The sequence below is a fragment of the Pyrus communis genome, chromosome 2 (assembly GCF_041283825.1).
Source record: "Pyrus communis isolate YQ-2024b chromosome 2, ASM4128382v1, whole genome shotgun sequence".
NCBI classification, from domain to species: domain Eukaryota; kingdom Viridiplantae; phylum Streptophyta; class Magnoliopsida; order Rosales; family Rosaceae; genus Pyrus; species Pyrus communis.
In genome coordinates, this window is record NC_142566.1 from 10,638,670 (window position 1) to 10,646,566 (window position 7,897).

Genomic DNA, 7,897 nt, shown 5'->3' on the forward strand with positions numbered 1-7,897 from the left:
TATGGAATACGCATGAAACTTATGCCAAGAATTCGTTTAACGCGATTGTTTATAAGCAACCTCCACTACTTGTGAATATAAGTTCATAACGATTAGGTGAAACTCACTTATATTCTAGCGTCATATTCATGAATGAAAATTAAGCGTGCACTCTCAATAAACATACATAAATAGGTTATCAATCAAATAGTTAAACAAATTGAATTCACAACTTATGAAACGCAATTAGAAGTAATCAAATCAAAATGCAAGCATAAACATTTATTTCGAATTACCCCCTAGCTAAAGGGGGATTAGTTCTTCATAACATTGAAATCAAAGAAACACCTAAACATTCCAACAACTCAAACTTGAATTGTATGAACGTTTAGGCACTCTTCTCTTCCATTCCTTATACGTACAAAACAAAGAGAATTAAAATGAAACATTGAAATCAAAGAATCACCTAAACATTCCAACAACTCAAACTTGAATTGTATGAACGTTTAGGTCTTCTTCTCTTCCTCGTTGTTGTAGCATAAGGTCTAAGGATAGTTGGTTTGGGGGAATGGAAGTGTGGAATGGAGTGAGGAGTGATGGAAATGGAAAGATGGTTGGTGTTTGGATTAGTAGGGAAAGGGGACTCACGGCTAAGGAAAGAATGGGAGTGTTTGAGGGGTGTTGTGTTGTGAATGAGATGTTTTGAATGATGGGAATGCAAGGGTATTTATAGGAGGAGTGGAGATGTATATGGCTATTTGTTTAAGGTGTTTGTGTGGAGGAATGATGGAGAATTGCATGTGGAATGGCTGCAATGATGAAGAATGAAAGCTGGAAAATAAAAGGGAAAGCTGGAAATCTGAAAATGCAAATGGGAATCCTGAAATGCAAAGGTGGCCACGGTTTTGATTGTGTTTTGTGTTGGAAATGCATGTGAATGCATGTGAATGTTGTTTGTGTGAAGTGTGTGTGGGTTAAAGAGTGAATGGTGGTGTAATGATGAAGTGTGATGGCTGAAAATGTCAAGGGAAATGCATGTGATTGCATGGCAAAGAATTTCAGGATGCATGTGTGTTGGTGTGTTGTGTGATTGTTTTGTGGTTTAAGTGGCTTTAATTAAAGAATGGGAGTGCATGTGGCTTAGGTGGTGTAATGATGAAGTGGGAAAGCTTGGAAAGCATGTGGCAAGGTTGGTTGCATGATGATGATGCATGTGAGTTGAAATGCATATGTTTAAATGGTTGAAATGTGTAGATGATTATGAGTATGATAAGTGATAAGTGAATGATGTATTAAGTGATAAATGAATGATATGTTAAGTGATAAATGAATGATATGTGGTGAGTGATAAGTGAATGGAAGTGATAAGTGATAAGTGAATGGAAGTGATAAGTGATAAGTGAATGGAAGTGATAAGTGAATGGTTTGATAAGTGAATGATATGATAAGTGAATGCTTATAATAAGTGAATGATATGATAAGTGAATGATTTAAGTGTTTAAAATAGGGAACAAAGCCTTTCCTTGCATGGCAAGGAAGGGAGACACAAGGAAACACACGACAATGTCCTAAGGCTGCAAGGAATGTTGTTTTTGTGTTCTAAAATGCGTAGGAGTCTTCAATGATGCTTAAACATGAGGTCTTTTAGGATTTAACTTTCCTACTTCAAGTCTTTAATTTCGTCCATCCTCTTGGCTCCAAGCATATGATATCCATTCCAATCTCTAATTTGCTCCAAAAGGCTCCAAAAGGCATCCTTTTGCATACCTTGCCCTTAGAACCTGAAAACACACAAAAGAAGCATAAAGGACTAAAATAACTAGAGAAACATAACGTAAATGCACGAGAACAAGCCATTTAAGTCGCATGAATATGCTCCTATCAAATACCCCCACACTTATCTTTTGCTAGTCCTCGAGCAAAACAGAAAGAAAAACAAAACAAAACCAAACGAAACAAAACAAGTAAAACACAACCTAAACCTTCCAACAACCGTCTTAGGGATTTCCAATGCACATGACACGTTAAAAATCATCATTCCCACAGATTTTAGTCATCTTCACACTTAAGTACATTCTTAATCATAGTCACCACATACTAGTTCACAATTAAGCATTTAAAACCATGTTTTGAATGTAGTAACATGCCTTAGTGAATTCCCTCAATTCCTTACTAGATGTACTCTGTTTTCACTTAGATTTTCTGACTACATACCCTAAACTAGTTATATGTGAGAAGATTGATGTAAACATAAAAACGAACACTCACATATATGTATTTCAAAGGAAGCAATTTCTGGAGTTAATAAGCATGTTTAGATATGATCTCATGAATGGAATGCTACTACTTAGATGCGAAAACCAGTGACACCATACGCTCATACCAAGTTCAAACTCCACAATTGAAATATATAACACTCAAGATTGAAGTCACGGGTTATACTGGGGCTTGGGATGTTTGGATAACAAAGAAAGGATATGGAAAACAAAGGTTCTTTAAGCAATAGTGAGCAAAGTAATGATTTAGACATTTAGAATTCCCTTTAGAACGCAAAAATCAACTTTGATCACCCAAGGGGGAATTACACAAAACTTAGGGCCATATTCAACTTTTTTGGACCCTTTCTTCAACCATCAACGCTCGTGAGTTCATTCTTACTCATTTTTTTTTTCTTTTCTTCTTCTTTTTCTTTTGAATCTCAAAACATACATATAAACGTAAGAACAAACTTTCACTCCCCCACACTCATTTTCTTGCATAATGTAACTCAAAAGGAATTCATTTAAGTCATGCTCACTATACTTTAGGAACAAGGGTATAGGAAAGTCCTACTCTAAGCTAGGTAAGGGGTGATGTGGGTAAACAAGGAATAAAGGCAAAACGAGGCTCAACGGGTTTAACACTTACAACAAGTACGAAAAATGGGAAGTAAGGCTATTTGGCTATGGTGGCAACTACACAACTTCATCTTGATATATGTTATTCAATTCAATGTCATGCTTTGAATGAAACGGATATAAGTTCTAGCATTTAGTTCTATCATGATACAATTGCATTCTAAGTAGCAACCAAGCAAGGATAATGAGATCATGCAACAACTTTAGAAAACAAAGAATCACAGAAAATAACTCTCCAAAGAACGTAATGGCTCGAGTCTCACAGGGTTGTAGCATTTGTTCGAGTTCCTTCCCTCAAGCATGTTACAAAAACGAATTTTTCTTTTATGATTGCATGTGAAGTTATACATTATAACCATAACCAAGCATATACCAAGAGTAAATCAAACTTTTCTCTATGTTTATAACTCTTTTTAACCGTCATGCAATTACAAACCAAATCCTTATCATTGTGTTGGAAGGTACCCTAAGACACAAACACACAAAAACGACTCAAAACACTCTTTTTAGGCTTTTCAAAACATTTTTTTTTCAAATTTTTATGTGATTTTCGGAGTTATAAAACAAAACACACTAAAACACTCTAAAATAATTTAAAAACACCTTAAAACAGCAAGGAACAACATTTGAAGTTATGGGTGATAAAATCCCACGAATTTGCATTAACAACATTAGTTACCCCCCCCCACACTTAAATCAAACATTGTCCTCAATGTTTTAAGCATAGATTCACACAAAACATAAGTAAACACACAAAAAGCACTTAAACATACTAAACATGGCATAATGTAATTAACAAAGAGAAGAGTTTAGAGACGCAAATCTGGTTATAGAGTGTAAATTCCATCTTCTCCTTGGTAATTGCATTGAGGCTTTGATCTTTGTGATTCCACAGGCTTACTCTTGAACTGGTTTCCGCCCATCGTTGATTTTCCTTTGTGCTACTCTTGAACTGGGCAGCAGGAATCTTTTGGTCTCCTCCACTTGTTGATTTTCCTTTGTGCTACTGGGCTGGAGGATTCTTTTGGTCTTCCCCGAAGGTCTGAGCTTACCCCTTTGGTCTGTTTCTTTGTTCAATCTTTCCAATTCGTATTGAAAAGGGTTGGAGGATAACTCAGCCTATGTTTGTCTCCACATGCTTCAATGTATCATTTTCACTTGCCTTACTCGCTCCCCTTTGCAGAAGTGGTCCCTTCTCCGGAAGTGTATCAACCGTTGAAGATGACTACTCGAGAGCAACGCTAGGTAAGCAATCAGGAATAGATTCCAGGCAGTTGGCTCCAGATCGGAAGACTGACTCCAAGTGCCGGCTGATTGCTTCTTTTACTTTGCCATGCGAGTAAGAACAAGGACAAAGAAAAAGACAGGGAAAGAGCATGATATGAGATACTTTTGCTTTTGACCTTGATGATATGAGATACCTTTGCTTTTGAAAAAGCGGTGAATGAATCAGCACATGTATTTGTTGTGCTGTTTCCTCCTGGGTCATCTGTACTCCAGGCATCTGGTATCATCTTTGGGGAAGAAGAAAGAATTGAGCATTTCGAAAGGCTTTGCTGGGAGTGCGCCCTCAGAGGTGAGGGAGAGTTGGGCATTTTCTTCAGGTTTGCCCTGCCATAAAAGACGAAGGTCGACATATATAGAGATAATATCAAGTGGTGGTACTTTTTACCTTTGTCGATAAACGTTTTGATCCCGCAAATCCGGATTTTTGAAATAGTGGCGCCTCTTCGATCTCTGAACACGCCTCTTCGATTTCTGAACGACGCCCCTTCGCTTTCTGAACGACACGTGGTAGTGCAGATGCGGCTCCTTTTGACAAAGCTGCACGCGTCTTCTGAAAAGCAGAGAAAGCGTCGCCGAACTTTGCGCTTGTCGGCTAAAAATGTGTAGTTGCGATGATGGCGTCCACGTGTTTTCAGCTTTGTCAGAAATCTTTTGACAAAGTAGAACGCGTTTTCTGAAAAGCCGAGGGAGCGTCGCCTAACTTACGCCGGAAAATCCGGCTCTTTGAATCGGTGGACGCGTCGCCTTGGCTTCTTATTGAGGTATCGATCACCGCCACAAACACACTCTGAAGATTTCCCATTCTTGAAAATCGTCTCCGGCCCTTCGAAATTTAACTCCATCCACCCATTCTCTTTGAACACTTTTGAAAAAAAATGGCAAACTCATCGAACCTTAGCTTAGATTTGAGTCTCAGCAGCGATCCGGTTGCGCCCCGTCAAGGTAATGTATGGCGTCCTTCTTTTTTATCTTCTAACGGTCCTCTTTCAGGTGAAGACTCTGTGATGCAGGACGCCACAACAGCTACAATAGTAGCTAGGAACCTCCTCACTCCAAAAGATAGTAGGCTGCTGTCAGGACGGTCCGATGAGTTGGCCGTTCAAGAGTCCCTCGCACTTAGTGTTCAGTGTGCGAGCTCTGTGTCCAACATGGGCCTACGCCTGCTTGCTCGGTCCCGCCAAGTGGAATCGTTGATGGCAGAGGTGGAAAGTCTTAAGCAGGAAATCAAACAGCTTAAGTACGAGAATAGAAGTTTGCATGTGCTTGCAAATAACTATTCGGCGGGCATGAAGAGGAAGCTTGATGAGCTGCAAGAATGTGAGGGTCGAATTCATAATGACCGTCAAAGGCTTGCGTCTTATCTCCAGAGGCACCTTTTTCCTGGGTCATCCAGCGCTTGGCCAAGTATTGAGGCCTGGAATGCTCTAGCTCCGATGCCTCCCGCTCCGATGGCTTCCGCTCCGATGCCTCCCGCTTCTATGCCTCCCGCTTCTATGCCTTCCGCTTCTATGCCTTCCGCTTCTGCGCCTCGTAGTGGGGCTTCACGCAAACAACCTTTGTGAAGCTCCACCTTTCTCCATGTTTAGTATCTTTCTTTTTTTTTTTTTTTTTTTTTTTTTTACATAAATAAAATCAAACGGCATGGAATTTATCTTTGAATGGGCGGTGATACTTGAAATGATCCGGTAATAGTTTAAATTCCAGATTGGGTGCCTGAATCATTAACCACATGTTAGTATAAAAGAAAATTGAAATTCGGGGAGGCGGCTTACCTGTGTGCTCCAAAATGAACTCCAGAATAAATACCCCTTCGAAAGTTATGACTTGTCCCGTGTCATAAAATCCAACTTCCTTGGGAATTGTGGTAAATATGTCCTCTTTGATGCTTTCTACATCTTCTCCAGCCACTAACTTCTCTTGAATCATTCTTCTTGGTGCACAAAGTCCTTTGAAGAATTCAACACCATCTAAAACTTGCTGTGTTGCACCAAGAATTTGAATAGCATTTTGCACCTTTGGGAAGGCTTCCACGATGTCCTTTTTACTCTCTTCTTGGTTGGGAATCAAAAACCTGCTAGGAAAAGGGACATTGGGTGGAATAACATCAGAATAACATGGAATTGGGACGTCCTTACTGGTGGTGGGTGGTTTAGAGGGCTTAGGGGGCTGTGGCAAGGGTTGTTCTACCCTTGCCGTGTGCATGTCTTCTTCCTCCTCCTCAATTAGCAGCTCTTCATCCACTTCTAGGCTATGTTTGGACATTTTTAGGTCAGCTCCAACCTCCATAGCACTTCCCAAAGTGATAGCATTATGGATTTCAAAATCTTCCTTCGAGTTTTCAATAGTTGAGTTGGAAAGTTCACTTTGCTCTTGAATTTGTTTCATGAACTCCATAATCTGCCCAAATTGCTCGTCCAATTTACCCAACTTCTTGTCTTGATTTTGTTCGTCCTGCGTCAAAGAGGTTAGTAATTGAAAATTTTTATCATTATCCATGGACATACTTGAACTTGATTGGAATTGTTGTGGGGGAGGTTGTGGTGGCTGCATAGGTGTTGTATTGAACTCCTCATATGGTTACCCCTGCGCCAAAGAATTTATTTCATTAAGAATTTGAATATAATCTATTGGCGAACTTGAATTTAATTGAGCATATTGCATATGAAGTTGTGGTGGCTGCATAGGTCTTGAATAGAACTCCTCATATGGTTGCCAATATGCTTCACGTTGAACTTGTTGATCTTGCCACCATATAGAGTTTGAATGATCCCTCCAATCTCTTTGTGGACATTGATTGGCTTGAAATCCTTGCCTATATGAAGCACCAAATGTAGGGACACTCTGCATTGTGGTCCTTTCGGCATACGGCGACAATTTAGAAGTAAGATTTGCCAATTGAGCTTGAATGCTAGAAAATCCATATCTTACTTCTCTAGTACCTAAAATCAAAGAAAGAGAACTAAATCAAATATCAAAAGTAACAACAAACAAAGAAAACAACCCTAAGTTAGAAACTAAAATGAAAACAACTAAACCAAAAAAAAAAAGAAAAGAACCAAGGGATTAGCAAAGTTGCTAATCCCCGGCAACGGCGCCAAAATTTGATGTGTGATTTATACGCACACAAATTAAACCCTCTTTTGACAATTGTAGTAGAATGGATAAGTGAGGGATCGTTCTAGACCGGGGATTAGGAGGGCTTGCTAAAACCTTCTAAATTGACTTAAAAACATAAAAACACAATATAAAACACTATTTAATGCTCGAAGAAAGCAAAACTAAAAATAAGAAAGATTAAGACTAAGATTTCAACGAAATAGGGGGGAATTGGATTTGGACGAATTTAAACTAAAATGAATACTTGGAAACAAAACAAATTGTAAATATGGATTTGACGGAAATGAATGGATGGGAAGCTAGCTAAGGGTTCTTTCTCTACACATGATATTTATGCATATGAATCAATTTCCAGTTATTCCTTCATTGAATTATGAACGACAATGCCCCAAATTAACCGTGACATCACTAGTTAACCCTCAGATTTTCCTTATATTATTGGATTGGATGGCATCATTCGACAACCCAAAACATTCTCAAAAGTTCCCTACATGTCATCATAATAGAGATACAATCGAAGATCATTAAGAATAATGAAAACCATAAGCATTGACAAAGCATTTGCAACTATGACATCATGTTACTCATGCTAAGAATTAAACTTAACGCGATCGTGA